This window comes from Pongo pygmaeus, chromosome 1 (assembly GCF_028885625.2).
Source record: "Pongo pygmaeus isolate AG05252 chromosome 1, NHGRI_mPonPyg2-v2.0_pri, whole genome shotgun sequence".
In the NCBI taxonomy this organism is placed as follows: domain Eukaryota; kingdom Metazoa; phylum Chordata; class Mammalia; order Primates; family Hominidae; genus Pongo; species Pongo pygmaeus.
Window position 1 is genome coordinate 99,925,724 of NC_072373.2, and position 22,718 is coordinate 99,948,441.

Below are 22,718 nucleotides of genomic sequence, written 5' to 3' on the forward strand. Positions count from 1 at the left end.
CTGCTTTTTTTTGTTTTTTTTTTTTTTTGAGATGGAGTCTCACTCTGTTGCCCAGGCTGGAGTGTGGTGGCATGATCTCAGCTCACTGCAACCTCCGCCTCCCGGGTTCAAGTGATTCTCCTGCCTCAGAAAGGCCTCCCGTCCCTGCTCACAGCCCCCCCGTCCCGGCAGCTTCAGGATCTGGCCCTGGCCCCTTGCTCAGCTGTAAAGCCTGTGCCCTCTGGCCTCCACTGCCTCTCCAGCTTCACCCCCTCTGCCCAGGGCCAGCCTCCCTCCCCTGCCCTCTGTGGAGAGACAGCTCAGTCTCACTCTGAGGAGCCTGTTGCCTCCTGGGAGGGCCCCTGCCCTGCTGCTCTCACAGCCCAAACCCTCTGGGCAGCTCTATCCACCCCAAGGAGTCTCTCACTTTAGTGTGCCTAACAATTGCCTGGGAGGTTATGAAAATAAAGGTGCCTGGTCCCCTCCTCTGGGTGGTCCTGTTTATGAACTCCACAGGGGTTCGTCTTTATTTTTTGGGACAGGGTGTCTGTCACCCAGGCTGGAGTGCAGTGGCATGATCTTAGCTCACTGCAGCCTGGATCTCCTGGGCTCAAGCGATCCTCCCGCCTTGGCCTCCCAAAGTGCTGGGATTACAGTTGTGAGTCACTGTGCCCAGCCTCTACAGGGGCTCTTATACACACCCAAGTATGAGATCTGCCCCGCTTGTTGGAAAGTTTGCCTGTGAACCAGGTATGAGCTAATTGGGGCCCTCAAACAGAAGTATGCAGGGACCATATGTTAATTGATTTCTCAATAACAGCCTGATTTCTGTTTCCAGTGCCCATTTCCCTGGGGTAAAGGAACTTCATTGTGAATTTAGGGGATCCCCACCTTCACCTGCAGGCTCTCCAGTGCTATCGTGGCAAGATGGTGTTGGTGATGATGGTGCTTCCTCACTGGGGAAAAGCTGGGGCAAGGGCCATTGCCTCTCATTGCTCTGGCCTTGATGTAGCCAGGCTCACATCTCAGGGAGAGATGTAGGGAGGCAACACATGTCCCATGCAAGTCTGAGAACAGGTCAGCCTGTGGCAGCGCTGGAGGACCCCAGCAGAAGGAAGGGTCGTGAAGGGGTCCACGCATTTTATCTAAAGCTGAAGGCCTCTCCCCAGACCTGCTCTTTTCCAGACTCCTCACCTCCTGCTGCTGGGCCTGTTCTTCAAAATCCTAAAGTCATCTTCACTCCTTTCTACCCTGATTCTAAAGTAGTAAGGAACTTTGTTACTTGTTTGTTTATTTATTGCCCAGGCTGAAGTGCAGTGGTGTGATCACAGCTCACTGCAGCCTCGACCTCCCAGGTTCAAAATATCCTCCCCCCTCAGCCTCCTAAGTAGCTGGAACCACAGGTCCTGCCACTATGTCCAGCTAATATTTTTAATTTTTTGTAGAGACAAGGTTCTCCCTGTGTTCCCCAGGCTGGTCTTGAGGGAGCTCCAGTGATCCTTCTGCATCGGCCTCCCAAAGTATTGTGAAGATAGGCATGAGCCACTGCACCTGGCCATAGGAACTTTAGAGACTGTCTTGCTCAGTCCCTTCATTTTACAGGTGAAGAAACTGCCTCGGAAGAAGTGTGACTTGCCTTGGGTTTACAGACAAACACAGGGTTAGATTCCAGGTCCTCACAGGTGTCAAGTCTTGGCCTTTTAACCCAAAGGCTTCCTTCTTTCTCCACATATTTATGTGTCCACCTCCATTCTATGTTCACCACCTGCCTGAGCTGTCCTCGCTCTTACATGGATGACAGTGATCAATGCAAAACTGTGACACTTTGCTCTTGGCATCCCAGGAATGCCTTCTCCTTCCCATCCCTCATCTCCTGCTCATTCTTCGAGTGACTCAAATGCCACCTCTTCCAAGAAGCACATACTGGCCCGATGTGACCTCTGCCCTTCCAGCTTCATTCAGCACTTGGAATCCACACAGCTCATGCCATGGTGTGACCACAGATAGGCTGTGTCCTTATGTTATTAACTTTTCAGTACTGAGATTAGAAATTCCTAAGAGCAGGACTTGCCTTACATGTCTTGGTTTCCCCACAGGGCCTGGCATGGAGGACTGTGTGATGAAATTTCAGTCACTGATTATGTGCTGGCTGCTTCTCAGCCCCTTGCTACGTGCTCTAAGCCCCAGGTGCAGAACCAGTCATCAGGATGTGGACTTTCATTCTCCAGTTGCTGGACCGAAGGTGGGATTCCATTCAGTGCCAGACTGTGGGGCCCTTTTGTGGATCACTCTGTTTTTGTTTATGAGCAGCTCCAGGCAGAGCGTTTACAGGCTGCCTTGGCTCCCTGGCCAACTGGCTGTGTGGAGGGGGCCATGGACCATGCCAAGCGTCAGGGTTCTGTGGAGTTTAAATGAAAAGATGCACATAAAGCCTGTAACTGAACAGTGCCTGGCCTGCCATAAGTCCCACACACATATTGGCTATTTGTATTACTATTTAATTTAGAGTTAGAAGATTTGAGCCTGGGCGTGGTGGCTCACGCCTGTAATCCCAGCAATTTGGGAGGCCAAGGCTGGCAGATCGCATGAGCTCACGAGTTCGAGATCAGCCTGACCAACATGGTGAAACCCTGTCTCTACTAAAAATACAAAAATTAGCCAGGCGTGGTGGCGGGCGCCTGTAATCCCAGCTACTTGGGAGGCTGAGGCAGGAGAATTGCTTGAACCTGGGAGGCGGAGGTTGCAGTGAGCTGAGATTGAGCCACTGCACTGCAGCCTGGGTAACAGAGACTCGGTCTCAAAAAGAAAAAAAAAATCAAATTAGAAGATTTGGCATTAAAATACTGTTTGTCGACACAAGTATGGGTGACTGTGCTCTTATCCCTCAGAGGAAGCCATTTCGAAGGCCTCAGGAGGAAGCTATGCAACAGTCCCAATTGTTCTCAAGCAGAGGAGAGCAGCACTTTGGTTTACCCAAGTGCTGGCCCAGAAGGCCCTCAGCCGCTTTGCATCCTGCCAGGGACCTGTCATCACCAGTCAACTCTGTTCCCCGGCTCGTCGCCCCAGATTACTGGGGATCTGAACACCAGGAGGGGCTGGCTGATTGCTGAGAACAGGTGGGTCCTGAAGGCCAGGCCAGAGCCTATTTGTGGGGAGGCAAAGTCAATTCCAGCCAAGATTCTGGAGAGAGTTAGAGAGGACATTTTTTTCTTTTTTGAGACAGAGTCTCGCTCTGTTGCCAGGCTGGAGTGCAGTGGCATGATCTCAGCTCACTGCAACCTCCTATTCCCTGGTTCAAGTGATTCTCCTGCCTCAGCCTCCTGAGTAGCTGGGATTACAGCCACGCGCCACCACACCCAGCAAATTTTTGTATTTGTAGTACAGACAGCGTTTCACTATGTTGGCCAGGATGGTCTCCATCTCCTGACCTCATGATCCGCCCACCTTGGCCTCCCAAAGTGCTGGGATTACAGGCTTGAGCCACTGTGCCCGGCTACAGAGCACATTTCTATCTCAGCCTCCATCTCCTGAGTGGGGGGTGGGGGGGGCACAGATACCAGGCATAGTGAGGTGAACTTTGACTGAAAGCAAAATGACCAACCAAGACTTTGGGACTGAACCCTTCATAAGAACTCAGGTCTGAGCAAAGCGATCCTGTTGGGGCCGGCCAGGTGCCTCTTTCCGTGAAGGTGCAGGGCTCAGAAGAGCCTGGGGCATGCGCAGAGGATGACAGCGGATTCAGTGGCCTGGACAAAGGGCATCCCTCTCCAGGGAGTCTCTTGCAGAGCAGTGCAGCCCACACCTGCAGGGCAGCTGCAGCCTCCTTGGGCGCAGGAGAGGTGCCGTCCTCCTGCGCCCCATCTCTCCAGGACCAGCTCCTCAGAGTTGAGGCATGTGAGCACAGGTTAGGGGTGGGGTGGGGCCACCTGGGTTAGGATCTGACCGTGGGTTTGTCACTTCTGCCCCACCCTGGCCCAGAAGGCTGAGTTAAGGGTGGGAAGGGCCTCCCTGCAGGTTCCTGCCATGCCGAGACTTCAGCACCTTTCTCCCCACGCCATCCTTGTCCACAGTGTTAGTCCTTTACACCAGATTTTAAAAACAGGTAAAGCACACACAGGATCCACAACACGTCTCCTTCTTCCAGCCTCCCTCTCTCCTCCTCCAAGGCCACATCTGTACATCCTTATTAAAATACCCCATGCATATGGAAGCACATGTGTCATTATTCTCCTTTTTCTATCTTTTTTGGTCACAGAGATTCTCCCGAGAGGCTGATAAAAGCTATGGGTTCTTAGTGCTTAGGAGTTAGAATCTGAAAAAAACAGGCTGGGCACGGTGGCTCACGCCTGTAATCCCAACACTTTGGGAAGATGAGGCGGGTGGATCACCTGAGGTCAGGAGTTTGAGACCAGCCTGGCCAACATGGCGAAACCCCATCTCTACTAAAAATACAAAAATTAGCCAGGTGTTGTGGCTCGCCACCTGTAGTCCCAGCTACTCAAGAGGCTAAGGTAGGAGAATCACTTGAACCTGGGAGGCAGAGGTTGCAGTGAATAGAGATTGCATCACTGCACTCCAGCCTGGGCAACAGAGTGAGACTCCATCTCAAAAAAAAAAAGCTCTGGTTCTCTTCCTGAGATAGGTATACACAAAAAACATTTAGCATAGAGTTTCGGGGTTTCCACACTCCATGTGGCCCATCTTGCCCTACTCAGCAAGGGGTTCAGTTGTGGCTTACTGCAGTGAGGCTGGTCTATACTCCATCCCCTCAAGGCCGTCCCCCAACACCCATGGGTGCCCTCTGCTGCAATCCTGACAGGAGCTTGGCAAAACAGCTCTTCTAAGGCCCTGAAAAAACGGCTGAGGCAGGCCAGCCATTCGGTGCTTTTCTGAATAAAATGAAATCTAAACTCTTGACATGGCCAAGAAGGCCCTTCACGCCTGACCAGGCCTGAGCCTCCTCCCTGGCCTCATCTCAGCACTATTACTGCTACTCCGGCCACACTGGCCTCTCCGTTCTTTATTGGACATGTCAATCCTGGGCCACCTCAGGGTCTTTGCTGAAGCTGTTCCCCCTGCCTGGAAAAGCTCTTCCTCTCTAGTTGCACTGCTGGCTCCTGGCTGCTAGGGTGTCAGCACAGATACCTTCCTCCGAGAAGCAGCATTAGAAAGGGGCATGTGTCCCCACCCCCCAGCACCCTTTTTCTCTGTTGCACCATCTTAGTTTATTTTGTTCAGGACACTTGCCACTTCTGAAATTACCTTTTTTTTCCCTTAGTCATTCACTGTTTGTCTTCACCGTTAGGGGGCGAGCTCCAAGAAGTCAGTGGCCTTGCCTGTCATCTCCCAGAACAGGGCCTGGCGCACACACTATGCACTCAGTGAATATCTGTGGAATGAAAAAAGGATCATAGTGGAGGTGAGATGAGAATCTTGACTCAATTCTCTGTCCCACCAAGGCGGGTCCTGGCAACCCCTGGCCCCCATTCTAGGCAAAGTTCCTGCCTTTCCCTCATGTCTCTATTGCCAGCCGGCCTGCTCTTTTCCCAGATCTCTGGAGCCACTCCCTCCCAACCAGCATCTAACAAAAACTCTTTTGTGATTTTATGCCTGGGGTATTTCATCTGAGTCAATTGGCTTCTCCAGCCTTAGCTCAGCTGAGTCCAAAGGTCTGATCAGTGTTTCCAGTGTAACAGCCAACTCTATGGTCCCAGGGCTCAGAGCTCCACTCCAGGGGAACGAGGGAACTGACAGAGGACGGTCCAGCCTCTGCTCCCTGCGCTTTCGTTCCTGAGTCCTGTGGAAATAAAAAAAAACCAACTTTAAAAAAGCAAAGGCTGGCCAGGTGTGGTGGCTCACGCCTGTAATCCTAGCACTTTGTGAGGCCGAGGCAGGCGGATCAGGAGGTCAGGAGATCAAGACCATCCTGGCTAACATGGTGAAACCCCGTCTCTACTAAAAATACAAAAAAATTAACCGGGCGTGGTGGTGGGCACCTGTAGTCCCAGCTACTTGGGAGGCTGAGGCAGGAGAATGGCGTGAACCCGGGAGGCAGAGCTTGCAGTGAGCCAAGATCGTGCCACTGCACTGCAGCCTGGGTGACAGAGCAAGGGTGTCAGCCATCTGCACTTGCATTTTGACGGAGCTTCGAAGGCAGGCAGAGGAATGGGACAGCTTTATAGCTGAGGAAAGTGAAGGCTTCAGGTGTGCCCTGATTGGAGGCTGTTGGTGTGGGGAAGCTGCGCGTGCATGGGCTAACTAGAAGCAGGGCATCCTGTGTGCTTGGTTAGGGGTGCATTTTTGGCTTTCCCTGGTTGGTCCTAAATTGCAAGTGAGAACAAAATTAAGGAAACTGTCAGTTACTAATCAAGCTCTGGCCATTTGGGGCTGATTGTTACAGACATCATTGGTTATTGTTTAGCTTCCTGGATTGTCACTAGACAATCTTACAGGCTTCTTGCAAGCCTGACTTACAGCAGGAAGACCTCCCAGGTTAATTGTTGCAGATAATGAGTTAGTTTCCCCAGCAAGTGACCGCAGGCTGTAGGTGAGAGTTGTATTTTTTTTTCTTGAGATAGACTTTTGCTCTTGTTGCCCAGGCTGGAGCGCAGTGGCGAGATCCCGGCTCACCACAACCTCCGCCTCCCAGGTTCAAGCAATTCTCCTGCCTCAGCCTCCAGAGTAGCTGGGATTACAGGCTAATTTTGTATTTTTAGTAGAGACAGGATTTCTCCATGTTGGTCAGGCTGGTCTCTAACTCCCGACCTCAGGTGATCCGCCCACCTTGGCCTCCCAAAGTGCTGGGATTACAGGCGTGAGCCACCGTGCCCTGCCGAGAGTTGTATTTTTATATATGGTCTGGCCATTGTTCATTTGTATAATCAGTTTCTTAGTGTACAGAGCAGATCAGTCATTTGGGGATTCTTTCTCCCTTCCCTTAGATGTGTGAATGCCTTGGAATAGTGGAGTCATTGAGTATTTCATTTCCTTTGTTCAGGAGCTCTCTACCAAAGTTATTCTCTGTGCAAAGATGGTGACGGATGCGGTAAAAAGAACAGGACGGGGCCAGGCCTGTTCCCAGAGGCTGCAGTGCAGTTAGGGAACTGAGGTGTGTTGTTCTTGCGAACTGCACATGCCACATGACTGGCTTAGAACAGGGGCTTCCGAAGAGAGGAATTAGGAAGGCGTTATAGACAGTGTGGTTTCTGGAGTTCCGCTTTGAACCAAAAGCAGGATATCTATAGATGGAAATTGGGAAGGGAAGGGCGAGGGCGCTCTTGGAAGGGAATACTCTGAGGAAGGGCGCGGGTGTTGCGGGCCTCCGTTTGGTCACTCGCTCTCTTCTGTGCTCGGTGCTTCGGCCCGTAGAGCCACTGGACACTGGAGACAGTATGAAGGTGCCTGCTGGGTTGTGACGGCCTCAGTGCGGGGTAAGGCCTGGTGGGAACAGCCTTTCTTATCAAGATGAGGAGCCTGAATTTGGGCCCTGGGCAGTAAAAATCGCAATAATAACCAGCACTTAGGGAGCACCGGCCTCAGAGAGTCCCTGCAAACCATGAGGCAGTTACTGTTATCATCTCCATTTTACAGATAAGGAAACTGAGGCAGTGATTAAGGAACCTGCATGGGACCACACAGTAAGTATCAGAGGGGAGAAAATGATCAGATGTTGTGCTTTGCAAAAAAATTGTCTGTAACTGTGCTCCCCCAGATGCTGCCTCCCGATTCAAAGTCTTTGTTCTTAAATGTGCATCCTATTAGTAAGTACCCAGCCGTTACTAAGTACCCAGCATGGCCTAAGCATTTGCATGTATTATCTCACTTAATCTTCACAGCCCTCTGAAATAAGGAACTGGGATTATCATTCCCATTTTACAGAAGAGAAAACTGAGGAGCTAAGTAGCTTCCCTGAGGTGGTGCAGTCCAGGCCCCTGCACATCTACCTCTGTGCCACACTGCCCCTTGTCAATAGGCAGGGATGTAACTGCCCATCAGTCAGGCCCTGATCCACAGCAGTGAATCCAGGGCCTGGGCTATGAGCTGACCCAAGTTAGGGGCTCTTGTCTTTCTGGATCACACTTTAAAGAATTTGATGTAAGCTACAGATACTCGCCCCAGAAAAGTGCACACACACAGACACACAGCATTTTGCATACTTTAAGAAATTCACAGGCCGGGCACGGTGGCTCACCCCCGTAATCCCAGCACTTTGGGAGGCCGAGGCGGGCGGATCATGAGGTCAGGAGATCGAGACCATCCTGGTCAACATGGGAAAACCCCATCTCTACTAAAAATACAAAAAATTAGCCGGGCATGGTGGCGGGCGCCTGTAGTCCCAGCTACTCAGAAGGCTGAGGCAGGAGAATGGCGTGAATCTGGGAGGTGGAGCTTGCAGTGAGCCGAGATTGCGCCACTGCACTCCAGCCTGGGTGATGGAGCAAGACTCCACCTCAAAAAAAAAAAAAAAAAATTCACAGATCCCCACAAATCTTTCCATGGGCCCTGCTAGGCAAGCGGGCCTTAGGAGAAGACATTTGGGGGAAATGCTTCAGCCTTTTTGGCTCCAGTCTGGGGCCAAAGGACAAGACTTTGAGTTCTACAAGGTTTCATTTTAGGGACAAGGAAAACAAAATTCCACATCTATTTTCATTTACTTCATCTGAGAAAGGAATAAAAAGCAGCAGCCTGCCCACCAAGCCCCCATTTTGGGGCTGAACCTAATTACCCAGCTTCTCTCCCACACTCAGATGGCTGAACGCTGCTGGAGGAAATCTAATTCTGCTGGTTTCTGCCAATGCACACGTATGGTTTCTAATCCCAGCTGGGCCTTTAACACTACTTGGCAGCTCTTACTGTACCAGATAAACACTCACACCCCGTTCCCACAATGGTCATTCCAACCCTTCTTTAATGATTCATTAAGCTTTAAAGTTTCCATGTGATAGCAGAAGCCCAGCTGCACATATTTCAATTCACACCTTTCACGGATTTATCCTGCTTCTCCCTCCACCTGTGCTCTAGATCCTTCTATCTTTTTTTTTTTTTTTTGCTATTTATTTAGCGGCTCCTGTGCCTGTCATTGGGCTAGGCTCTGGGATGCCTGTCATAGTCCCTGCTCTGGTGGAACAAATAGCCCTGAGACAAAGACCATCATTCAATAAATATTAATAATTACAAGTGCCAGGCGCAGTGGCTCACGCCTGTAATCGCAGCACTTTGGGAGGCCGAGGCAGACGGATCAAGAGGTCAGGAGATCGAGACCATCCTGGCTAACAGGGTGAAACCCCGTCTCTACTAAAACTACGAAAGAAAATTAGCTGGGCGTGGTGGCGGGCTCCTGTAGTCCCAGCTACTACTCGGGAGGCTGAGGCAGGAGAATGCTGTGAACCTGGGAGGCGGAGCTTGCAATGAACCAAGATCACACCACTGCACTCCAGCCTGGGCAACAGAGCGAGACTCCGTCTCAAAAAAAAAAAAAATTAGTAATAATAATAATTACAAGTGTGATGAGGGCCACTCAGGGACAGTGGGGAGTGTTACAGAATGTGTTGATCTGGGGGTTTCAGGAAGGCCTCCCTGAGGAATGACATTTAAAGCTGAGACTTCAGGGATGACATGTTGGCTAGGAATGCTTTGGCCTACACATAACAGAAAACCTGACTAACAGCAAAACCATAAGGATGTTGACTGTTTCCTCAAGAAGCCCAGAAGCAAAAAGTTCCAAAGTTTTTAAGAGGCTTCACGATATCAAGAACCAGGAGTTGACATCTTTGCAATTTTCTTCACTTCTCTCTCAGTTATAAGGTGTTGTCACAGAATCAACTGTGCCTTCCTTATATAACATCATCCCAATGCAAAAAAAAAAGAGAAAGGGCTCTGGTTCCTCAACAGCTCTCTTTTATAAGGGCACAAAAATTTATCCACAAGTTCCCTGAAGTCTTCCTCTTGTGACTTTTTGGTCAAACCTGGGTCATATGCCCACCCCAGATAGGCGAAGAGGAAGAGGGTTCCCACGATTGACTTAGACCAATCATGATTTCTTCCATAATACAGCGAGGACCCCACCTTCCCTGAAAATATTTGCTGCCTATTGGATGCCTCACTTGAGGGTCAATGGGACCACCAATTCTGCATATATATGACTAGATAATTGAAGCAAGTCCTCCTACCAATGAAAACTTTTATTTATTTATTTATTTACTTATATATTTTTTGAGACGGAGCCTTGCTACGTCGCCCAGGTTGGAGTGGAGTGGTGCGATCTTGGCTCACTGAAACCTCTGCCTCTCGGGTTCAAGTGATTCTCCTGCCTCAGCCTCCCAAGTAGCTGGAATTATAGGCGCCCACCACCGCGCCCAGCTAACTTTTGTATTTTTAGTAGAGGCAGGGTTTTGCCATATTGGCCCCATGTTGGCCAGGCGGCTCTCAAATTCCAGGTTCCAGACCAGCCACCACGCCCAGCCTCTGGTGCTTTTAAAATGAGTTTTTCAAGCTTTTAAGTTTTCGGCCAGGCACAGTGGCCCACACCCGTAATCCCATCATTTTGGGAGGCCGAGGCAGGCGGATCACCTAAGGTCAGGAGCTCAAGACCAGCCTGGCTAACGGGGTGAAACCTCGTCTCTACTAAAAATACACAAATTAGCCAGGCGTGGTGGTGGTAGCCTCCCAGCTACTCAGGAGGCTGAGGCAGGAGACTCGCTTGAACCCGGAAGGCAGAGGTTGCAATTAGTCAAGATCATACCAGTGCACTCCAGCCTGGGCGACAGAGCAAGACTCCATCTCAAAACGAAATAAGTAAATAAATAAAAAATAAAAATAGGCCAGGCATGGTGGCTAACATCTGAAATCCCAGCACTTTGGGAGGCTGAGCCAGGCTGATCACCTGAAGTCAGGAGTTTGAGACCAGCCTGACCAATATGGTGAAACCCCGTCTCTACTAAAAATAAAAAAAAAATTAGCTGGGTGTGGTGGCGGGTGCCTGTAATCCCAACTTCTCGGGAGGGAGGCTGAGACAGGAGAATTGCTTGAACCCGGGAGGCGGAGGTTGCAGTGAGCCGAGATCGCACCACTGCAATCCAGCCTGGGTGACAGAGCGAGACTCTGTCTCAATAAATAAATAAATATATAGGCCGGGCGCGGTGGCTCACACCTGTAATATCAGCACTTTGGGAGGCCGAGGCGGGCAGATCACGAGGTCAGGAGATCGAGACCATCCTGGCTAACATGGTGAAACCCCGTCACTACTAAAAATAAAAAAAAATTAGCCGGGCATGGTGGCAGGCGCCTGTAGTCCCAACTACTTGGGAGGCTGAGGTAGGAGAATGGCATGAACCCAGGAGGCAGAGCATGCAGTGAGCCGAGATCGTGCCACTGCACTCCAACCTGGGTGACAGAGTGAGACTCCACCTAAAAAAAATAAAAATAAATAATAAATAAATAAATATATAAAAATAGAAATAAAAATACAAAAATTAGCTGAGCATGGTGGCATGTGCCTGTAGTCCCCGCTACTCGGGAGGCTGAGGCTGGGCAACAGAGCAAGACTCAGACTCAAAAAAAAAGAACATTAGGTTCAATAGATAACAGAGACATACTCGCCATGTGCAGTAGCTCAAGCATGTACTCCCAGCAACTTGGGAAGATGAAGTGGGTGGATCACTTGAGCCCAGGAGTTTGAGACCAGCCTGGGCGACAGAGTGAGACCCTGTCTCTACAAAAAAAAAACTTTTTTTTTTTTTGAGACGGAGTCTCACTCTGTCGCCCAGGCTGGGAGTGCAGTGGCGCGATCTTGGTTCACTGCAAGTTCCGCCTCCCAAGTTCACACCATTCTCCTGCCTCAGCCTCCTGAGTAGCTGGGACTACAGGCACCTGCCACCGCGCCCGGCTAATTTTTTTGTATTTTTAGTAGAGACGGGGTTTCATCGTGGTCTCGATCTCCTGACCTTGTGATCCGCCCGCCTCGGCCTCCCAAAGTGCTGGGATTACAGGCGTGAGCCACTGCACCTGGCCAAAAAAAAACTTTTTAAAAAAGGAATGAAGTACTGATGTATGCTCAACGTGAATGAACCTTGAAAATATTATGCTGAGTAAAAGAAGCCAAACAAAAAAAGACCACATACGGAATAAATCTATTTACATAAAACATACAGGGCTGGGCACGGTTGCTGACACCTGTAATCCCAGCACTTTGGGAGGCCGAAATGGGAGAATTGCTTGAAGCCAGGAGTTCGACACCAGCCTGGGTAATACAGCAAGACCTCTGTCTCTACAAAATTAGCCAGGTATGGTGGCGTGTGCCTGTAGTTCCAGTTACTCGGGAGCCTGAGGTAGGAGGATCACTTGAGCCCAGCAATTTGAGGTTGTAAAATCAACTCCAGGTGGTTACTAGCGTTAAATAAGCTAGGCAAAATGAGCTATAACTGTACCACTGCATTCGTGTCTGGGTGACAGAGGAAGACACCATCTTTATGAAAACAAAAAAATAAAACATAGAACGGTGGGACCAACCAAAACCAACAGATTTAAGTTTTTAAAAATCAGGATTTGTATTAAGTGTAAATGGACAAAATATTTCATTTAAAAGGCAGTTGTTGCAGACTGGATTTTTTTTTTCCAATTGAACTGTAGGCTTTTTTTGTTTGTTTGTTTTTTAAGACACGGTCTCACTCTATGACCCAGGCTGGTGCCATCACGGCTGACTGCAGCCTTGATCTACCAGGTTCAAGTGATCCTCCCACCTCAGCCTCTAGAGTAACTGGGACCACAGGCACATGGCACCACACCTGGCTAATGTTTTGGGTTTTTTTGTTTTTTGTTTTTGAGACAGACTCTTGCTCTGTCGCCCAGGCTGGAGTGCAATGGTGCCATCTTGGCTCACTGCAAGCTCCGCCTACTGGGTTCAAGCGATTCTCCTGCCTCAGCCTCCTGAGTAGCTGGGATTACAGACGCATGCCACCATGCCTGGCTAATTTTTAGCAGAGATGGGGTTTCACCATGTTGTTCAGGCTGGTCTTGAACTACTGACCTCGTGATCTGCCTGCCTCGGCCTCCCACAGTGCTGGAATTACAGGCGTGAGCCACTGCACCACGCCTTTTTTTTTTTTTTCCAAGACAGGGTTTCACTCTGTTGTTCAGGCTGGAGTGCAGTGGTGTGATCATGGCTCACTGTACCCTCAAACTCCTGGGCTCAAGAGATCCCCTCAGTTCAGTCTCCTGAGTAGCTGGGACTACAGGCAAGTACCACCATACCACTCTAATTTATTTTCATTTTTTGTAGAGACAGAGTCTTGTAAACTCCTGGCCTCAAGTGATCCTCCTGCCTAGGCCTCCCAAAGAGCTGGGATTATAAGCATACGTACCTGGTTGCTTTTTTTCATTATAGCCATTTTAGTGGGTGCAAAATGGTACCTTCTTGTGGTTCTAATTTGCATGTCTCTAATCACTAAAGATGTTGAGCATTTTTTCATTGCTTATTAGCAATCCGTATATCTTCTTAGATGAAATGTCTATTCAAATCTTTTGCCCATCTTTTGATTGACTTGTCTTATTATTGAAGTATGAGTTCTGGATATTCTTTTCTGCATATATACCCATGTTGTTTTTCAGTAGAATTATGTCTTAAACTCAACTATACTCTGGTTTTGGATTTCACTATCAGGATGATGTGACTTTTTTTTGACATCTTTGTAGTGGTAGTCTAGTTATTCTTAATAACTTATGATGCTGTGGAAGCCTGAGATTTTTTTGAGTCTCTGGTGTATATAATATTTAAATTTAAAGAAATTTGGCCGGACACAGTTGTGCACCACACCTGTAATCCGAGTGCTTTGGTTGGCTAAGGTGAGAGTGTCTCTTGAAGCCATGAGTTCAAGGCTGCAGTGAGCTCTAATCACACCTCTGCATTCCAGCCTAGGTGGCAAAGTGAGATATCATCTCTAAAAAAAATTAAAAATAAAATTTAAAAACAAATCTAGCAGCGTAAAACAACAGTCATTTATTCTCTTATAGTTCCAGAGGCCACATGTCCAAAATGAGTCTTATGGGGCTAAAGTCAAAGTGTCATCAGGATTGGTTCCTTCCGGAGGCTCTGGGGGAGAAAGATTCTTTTGCTTGTTTCTTCCTGTTAATGGTGGCTGCCCACATCAATCACCTTGATCTCTGCTTCCACAGTCAAATTCCTTCTCTTCTGTTGTCAAATCTCATTCTGCCTACTTTGTGATGAACATTTAGGGTCTGCGCAGATAATTTTGGATAAGCTCCCATCTCAAGATCCATACCCTTGGCTGTATCTGCAAAGTTCCTTCTGCCTTGTAAAATAAAATTCACGGTTTCCAGGGAGTAGGACCTGGAAATCTTTGGGGACATTATTCAGCCCACCACACTGTCCAGCAGAAATATAATTCCAGTCACCAATGTAAGCCACATATGTGATTTTTTTTTTTTTTAGACGGAGTCTCGCTCTGTCACCCAGGCTGGAGTGCAGTGGCACGATCTCGGCTCACTACAACCTCTGCCTCCAGGGTTCACGCCATTCTCCTGCCTCAGCCTCCCGAGTAGCTGGGACTACAGGCATGCACCACCATGCCTGGCTAATTTTTGTATTTTTAGTAGAGACAGGGTTTCATCATGTTGGTCAGGCTGGTCTCGAACTCCTGACCTCAGGTGATCCTCCTGCCTTTGGCCTCCCAAAGTGCTGGGATTACAGGCATGAGATTACAGGCACCTGGTCGCCACATATGTAATTTAAAAAATTTTTAGTAACATTAAAAAAGTAAAATGAGACAGATGAAATTAATTTTAATAATATATGCCAGGCGCAGTGGCTCACACCTGTAATCCCAGCACTTTGGGAGGCTGAGGTGGGCGGATCACTTGAGGTCAGGAGTTTGAGACCAGCCTGGTCAACAATGCAAAACTCCATCTCTACTAAAAATATAAAAATTAAGTTAGCCGGGAATGGTGGCGCATGCCTGTAATCCCAGCTACTCGGGAGGCTGAGGCAGGAGAATCGCTTGAACCTGGGAGGCAGAGGTTGCAGTGAGCCAAAATCATGCCACTGCACTCCATCCAGCCTGGGTGACAGAGCAAGACTCTGTCTCGAAAAAAAAAAAAATATATATATATATATAGAGAGAGAGAGAGAGTTCATTAATCCAGTATACCTCCAAGATTTCATGTCAATATGTAAACAACAGGAAAAATATTGATATCTTGCATCCTTTATTGTAGAAATCCATTGTGTATTTTACACTTACAGTACATTGCAATTCAGACCAGTCACATTTCAAGTGCTCAATAGTCACAAGTGGCTGGTAGCTACTGTATTGAACAGTGCTGCCAACTTCTTGTTTTGTTTTTTTTTTTTTGACGGAATCTCGCTCTGTTGCCCAGGCTGGAGTGCAGTGGCGCCATCTTGGCTCATGGCAACCTCCCCCTCCTGGGTTCAAGCAATTCTCCTGCCTCAGCCTCCTGAGTAGCTGGGACTACAGGCATGCGCCGCTATGCCCAGCTACTTTTTGTATTTTTAGTAAAGACAGGGTTTCACCATGTTGCTCAGGCTGGTCTCGAACTCCTGACCTCGGGTGATCCTCCTGCCTTGGCCTCCTAAAGTGCTGGGATTACAGGCGTGAGCCACCACTCCTGGCCAACCACTACCAACTTCTAAGCTGGAAAGTCACTGGAATGACTGTTCAGAAAAGGATCACAACATGGCTTTTCTTTTTTTTTTTTGAGACAGAGTCTCACTCTGTCACCTAGGCTGGAATGCAGTGGCATAATCTCAGCTCACTGCAACCTCCATCTCCTGGGTGCACGCGATTCTCCTGCCTCCACCTCCAGAGTAGTGGGATTACAGGCACACGCCACCATACCTAGCTAATTTTTTTGTATTTTTAGTACAGACAGGGTTTCACCATGTTGGCCAGGCTGATCTCGAACTCCTGCCTTCAGGTGATCTGCCCACCTTGGACTCCCAAAGTGCTGGGAATACAGGAGTGGGCCACCACACCTGGGTGGCTTTTCCATTTTTAAGACTTACTTAAAGAATTTGTATATACTGTTCCTACAATTTGTGTCCAATCATTAAACAATAGCCAAGACATTCCTGAAGAACAAAGTGGGAGGGAGTGCTTGGCCTATAAATATCAAACTTTAATATAAAGCTACCAACTGTGCAGTATTGTGCAAGGAGGAACAGATATTAGAATGGAAGGTCCATAAATAGACCCATGCAAATATGGACACTTGATTTATGACAAACATGGCCTGCAGAGGGGTAATAACAGTCTTTTCAACACATGGTGCTGGAATAACTGAATCTCCAAATGGAATAATATGAATCATGACCCTCTACCTCCCAGTAAATGTCAAAATCAACTCCAGGTGGTTACCAATCTTAAATGAGCAAATAAAACAACAACACTTTCAGAAGATAGGCAAGGGACTTGAGCAGGCATCTCACAGAAGATATCCAAATGATTGGTTGACATATCACAAGGTGTTTAACCTCATTTATAAACACAGAAATGCAAGTTAAACCCATACTGAGGTACCACTGCACCACAAACTCACCAGAATGGCCAACCACATTGACAACCTCAAGAATTGGAGAGGGTGTAGAACAAGTGGAACTCTCATACACTGCCTGTGGGAAGAAAAATTAGTACAACCACTTTGGCATTCTCTAGTTGAGCCGAATAAACTCTGACCCAGCCATTCAACTCCTAGCTGTATACCTGACAGAAATTCATGCAATATCTACCATTTTTATAATAGCATATTTGAAATAGCTTAAAAGTGGAAACAATCCATGTATCTATCAACAGTAGAATGGATAAATTGTGGCATATTTCTGAAATAGAATTCTATATGAAAATGAGGCCGGGCGTGGTGGCTCACGCCTGTAATCCCAGCACTTTGAGAGGCTGAGGCAGGCAGATCACCTGAGGTCGGGAGTTCGAGACCAGCCTGACCAACACGGAGAAACCCTGTCTCTACTAAAAATACAAAATTAGCCAGGCGTAGTGGCAGGCGCCTGTAATCCCAACTACATGGGAGGCTGAAGCAGGAGAATCCCAGGAGGCGGAGGCTGCGGTGAACTGAGATCGCGCTGAGCCAAGATTGCGCCACTGCACCCTAGCCTGGGCAACAAGAGCGAAACCCTGTCTCAAAAAAAAAAAAAAAAAGAAAAGAAAAGAAAATGAATGAACTACAGGTATATAAAATAACATGAATGCATACTTAAAGAGTCAGACACACACAAAAAATATGTTGTAATTATTCTGATTCCATTCTTATAAAGTTCAAAAATTGGCAAAATGAAATAATTGTGCATTATTCACAATAGTCGAAAGATGAAAACGACCCAAATGTCCTTCAACAGATGAATGGATAAGCAAAATGTGGCATATACACACATCGTATGTATACACATACAATGGAATATGATTCAGCCATAAAAGGGAATGAAGTTCTGATACATGCTGTAACATGGATGAGCCTTGAAAACATTATGCTAAGTGAAATAAGCCAGATGCAAAAGGACAAATATTATAGGCACATTATATGAGGTACCCAGAATAGGCAAATTCATAAAGACAGTATATTAGGAGTTATCAGGGGCTAAAGGGAGGGGGAATGCCAGTTATTGCTTAATGGTTACAGAGCTTCTGTTTGGGGTGATGGAAAAGTTTTGGAATAGATAGTGGTGACGGTTGTACAATATTGTGAATATAATTAATGCCACTGAGTTGTACACTTAAAAATGGTTAAAATGGCAAATTTTGTCCTACATTTATTTATTTATTTATTTTTGAGATGGAGTTTCACTTTTGTTGCCCAGGCTGGAGTGCAATGGTGTAATCTTGGCTCATCACAACCTCCACCTCACGGATTCAAGTGATTCTCCTGCCTCAGCCCCCTGAATAGCTGGGACTACAGGCATGCATTACCACACCCGGCTAATTTTGTATTTTTAGTAGAGATGAGGTTTCTCCATGTTGGTCAGGCTGGTCTCGAACTCCCAACCTCAGGTGATCCGCCAGCCTTGGCCTCCCAAAGTGCTGGGATTACAGGCACGAGCCACTGCGCCAGCCTATTTTATTATTATTATTATTTTTTGAGATAGAGTTTCGCTCTTCTTGCCCAGGCACAATCTCGGCTCACTGCAACTTCTGCCTCCCAGGTTCAAGCGATTCTGCTGATTCTCCTGCCTCAGCCTCCCGAGTAGCTGGGATTACAGGCGCCCGCCACTATGCCCGGCTAATTGTTTTGTATTTTCAGTAGAGACGGGGTTTCACCATCTTGGCCAGGCTGGTCTCGAACTCCTGACCTTGTGATCCATCCGCCTCAGCCTCCCAAAGTGCTGGGATTACAGGCGTGAGCCACCGTGTGTGGCCCTAATTTTGTATTTTTAGTAGAGATGGGGTTTCTCCATGTTGGTCAGGCTGGTCTCAAACTCCCCACCTCAGGTGATCCGCCCACCTCGGTCTCCCAAAGTGTTGGGATTACCGGCATGAGCCACCACCCTTACATTTATTTTACCACACTTTTTAAAAATTAATAATGTAATATACCAAAAACCATTGAATTGTACATTTTACGTGGGTGAATTGATGGTATGCGAATTATATCCAATAAAGCTGTTTACAAAATCCGAAATGACTGCTTTTAGGGTTCATTTTTAGGTGGTAAACTAGTTTTAACAAGCAATTGAGTGATAACTCTAAATATCAAGGGAGCAGGATTCCTTCATGGGCACAGGAGGAGGGCGTCGTCAGGAAGCAGCATTGTGGGGGCCTCTGGGATGCTTCAGCTTTACTTAGGCATTTGTTGCAGGAGGCTCATTTTATAACCATCCATTGAGCTATACATTTATGTTTTGCATACTTTTATTATTAATTTGTTTGTTTGTTTGTTGAGAAAGAGTTTCACTCTTGTCGCCCAGGCTGGAGTGCAATGGCACGATCTCAGCTCACTGCAACCTCTGCCTCCCGGGTTCAGGTGATTCTTCTGCCTCAGCCTCCCAAATAGCTGGGACTACAGAGGCACGCCACCACACCCAGCTAATTTTGTATTTTTGGTAGAGACGTGGTTTCACCATGTTGGCCAGGCTGGTCTCAAACTCCTGACCTCAGGTGATCCGCCCAACTCGGCCTCCCAAAGTGCCGGGATTACAGGCGTGAGCCACAGCGCCCGGCCAGGGATTTTCAAAGGTTATGTTAACTATGTAATTTTGGCCTTATGTACTGACTTACAACCTAACTTTGGTGTAAGGTGTAACTCCATTGCTGATGGATTTGAGAGCTACTTAAGAGACTTGGTGATAGGCTGGGCACGGTAGCTCACACGTATAATCCCAGCACTTTGGGAGGCCAAGGCAGGCGGATCACCTGAGGTCAGGAGTTCGGGACTAGCCTGACTGACATGGAGAAACCCCGTTTCTACTGAAAAAATGCAAAATGAGCCGGGCGTGATAGTGCATGACTGTAATTGCAGCTACTTGGGAGACTGAGGCAGGAGAATCAAACCCAGGGGGCACAGGTTGCGGTGAGCCGAGATTGCGCCATTGCACTCCAGCCTGGGCAATAAGAGTGAAATTCCACCTCAAAAAAAAAAAAAAAAAAAAAAACAAAAGACTTGGCGACTGATTGGACTACAAGGGAAAAGGAGAGAAACTAAAGAATGACATTCCCAGGCCTAACAACTCTGATATTCTCTGGCCTAAACAACTGACTAAACAGTTGTTCTATTTATTGAGATAGGGCCCATGGGAAGAAGAATAGTTGGAGGGTAAAGAGGATGGGCCCACTACTTTTTTCTTAATATTTTATCATGAAAAATTTCAAAAATACAGAAAAACTGACAGATTGTACAGTAAACAACCATATACCTACCACGTAACTTATTGCTATATTTTCTTCTTCACATCTTTCCATATACCTTGAAGAATTCATTTTTGAACAAGCTGAATTTGTGATATCTAGGAGACATCCAAGTGTCCTATGTAATAGGCCGCTAGTGTAGAGTGCAGAAATACATTAAGAGCAGGTTACAAGTGCTGCCTCCTTTTCTTCATCTCCCATTCATACTCAACTCTCCAGAATTTGACTTTTGACACCTTCCTTTTGAAGGTACTACCACTGAGGACACCGACTACTGAGAAGTCCAAAATTGAACTCATGTCTTCCCTCTGTGAAACCTGCTCCTCTTCCTCCTGTATGTTCTGCTGCCTTAGTCAGTATGAGCTGTGAAGTACCATAGACAGGGTGGGTTAAACAGCAGAAATGTATTTCTCACAGTTCTGGAGGCTAGAAGTCCTAGATCATGTGCCAGCATGGTCAGGCTCAGGTGAGGGCCCTCTGCCAGGTTGCAGCCTGCCAACTTCTTGTATCTCACAGGGCAGGAAGAGCTAGAGAACTCTCTGGGATCCCTTTTATAAGAGCACTAATCCCATTTATGAGGGTTCCACCCTTATGACCTAATTACCTCCCAAAGGCCCCACCTCCTAATACCATCACATTGGGGGTTAGGATTTCAACAAATGCATTTGGGGGTACACAAACATTCAGTCTGTAACACTTACCTTAGTTACCACAGCCTCAAACTTGGTAGTCACCCTAGACACCAGCAAACAGGTTCTCTCAACCCTATCTCCTGAAGAGCTTTTAAAAAAAGTCCCCTCCCTCACCATGCCCTCAACCTTTTTTTTTTTTTTTTTGAGGCGGAGTCTGGCTCTGTCACCCAGGCTGGAGTGCAATGGCACAATCTCGGCTCACTGCAACCTCTGCCTCCTGGGTTCAAGCAATTCTTCTGCCTCAGCCTCCCAAGTAGCTGGGATTAGAGGCATGCGCCATCACGCCTGGCTAATTTTGTATTTTTAGTAGGGACGGCTTTCACCATGTTGGTCAGGCTGGTCTTGAACTCCTGACCTCGGGTGATCCACTGCCCTCGACCTCCCAAAGTGCTGGGATTACAGGTGTGAGCCACCGCGCCTGGCTAGGTATATTTAAATATACCACACTTTCTGTGTTATTTCCTCTTCTCTCCCTGAAGGCCAGGCTAGGTGGCTGTCTCAGAATTCTGAGAATATTTCTAACATTAGATGTTCAAGTCTCCACAGACGCTAAAGTCCCTGAAGGTGGTGTTGTAGTCTTCGTTATAGCCAGAGTACTTTTAGCACTCTGCCTAACACAAAAAGGACTGTTTACTTTAGCTGAATTTTGCATACATTCAATGCTTTGTATATCCTTCCCTTCCAACAAAACCCTACTCAAGCTTGAATTCTGTGAAGCTTTCCCTGGCCTCTCCAATAGTTAGGAGCTCTGACTCCTTTACTTTACTCACCGCCCCCTGAATTGAGCAAGTTATATTTTAATAGTGTATACAACGAATTGCAGTGAATGTTAACACGTTCACCTTTTATTGCTAACAGCAATGCTACCTGTGCTTCCAGGCTCTATCCAAACTCACTGCTTTCAGATAATAGCTGGCTGGTCCCTAAGGAGAATTCTTTAACTCTCAGCATTTGATGTTCAATTCAGTACCTCCTCATATTCAGCACTGTAGCTTACAAGTGCTCTCCGGGTTCCCTTCCTCTCCTCCCCGACAGACTAAACTGCTAGGGTTTGGGACCGCGGTCCTCCTCGCCTCCGACTCCCACCTCTCTTTGCAGCATTTGGCGCTGCAGTTGGCAAACAGAGCTCTAAAGCATCTCCAGGAAGCTCCTGTATAGACCAAAGCCCCCGCCCAACCCCCCCCCCCTTTTTTTTTGAGACAGAGTCTCCTCTCTCGCCCAGGCTGGAGTGCGGTGGCGCGATCTCACTGCAACCTCCGCCTCCCGGGTTCAAGCAATTCTCTGCCTCAGCCTCCCGAGTAGCTGGGATTATAGGCGCCCGCCACCACGCCCGGCTAATTTTTTTTTTTGTATTTTTAGTACAGACGGGGTTTCACCTTCTTGGCCAGGCTGGTCTTGAACTCCCGACCTCGTGATCCACCGCCTCGGCCTCCCAAAGTGCTGGGATTCCAGGCACGAGCCACCGCGCCCGGCCCAAAACCCTTTAAAGACATGTCTCCGCTGGCGGATTCGCCCACCAGGTGACAAGGCTTCGCGGGCCAGGACTCCGCCCGCTCCCCGTGGGCTGGGACGACCCAGGCCAGGAGGGTACAGGTGGGACCGGGGTGTAGGGGAATTGCTGGGCCGGCCTTTTCCCCCTGCCTCCCCCGGTTCCTCTGTCCTGGAGGCCGTAGGAGATGCGCAGGAAGCCCGCACATGCGCAGTGTCACTCTCGAGCTCCAGACTCCAGCGCGGCGGGCAGGAGGCCCAGGCAGCCCCGGGGCTCCGGAGACTGGGCTGCCGGCTCAGGGGCGGGGCACAGCGCTGCCCTAGCCCCCTCATTGGACCCCGTGCTGACGGACAGGTGGGGCGGACAGCCTGCGAAAGATCTGAGGAGCTGCTGGACTGGAAACTGCTCCTGGCCTAAAAATACTTAAGTAAATAAATGAAAGCCTGTGGAGGAGAGGAAGGAGAGGTGGGCGTGGGTCTGGGAGCAACTGAGGCTCCGCTTGCTCCTGGCTGGCGCAGGATGATGGTTCTTGGTTCACTCTCTCCGTCTCCGCTAGAACTGGGGCGGAGAAGTCCGCTTTCTGGAAGGTTGTCCTGGCGGCGGAGTCACACAGGACTTGTCCCTCTGGGACTCTTCATTCCGATTCTTTCAGATCCAGCCTTGAGGCCTCGGGTTCCT

The 22,718-nt window shown here is 48.2% G+C and overlaps 1 long non-coding RNA gene across 2 annotated transcripts; it reads right to left on the reverse strand.

The window, feature by feature from the left end:
• Nucleotides 1-1,253: 1,253 nt before the first annotated feature.
• Nucleotides 1,254-22,225, reverse strand: LOC129029708 (uncharacterized). Of its 2 annotated transcripts, XR_008500375.2 has the most exons (5): nucleotides 21,928-22,225; nucleotides 19,872-20,222; nucleotides 16,549-16,621; nucleotides 5,242-5,776; nucleotides 1,254-2,377 (listed from the first exon to the last, which is right to left on the reverse strand). It is a non-coding gene; the product is annotated as an uncharacterized LOC129029708 (long non-coding RNA). The 2 variants fall into 2 exon arrangements; XR_010126073.1 differs by lacking the exon at nucleotides 16,549-16,621.
• Nucleotides 22,226-22,718: the final 493 nt, after the last annotated feature.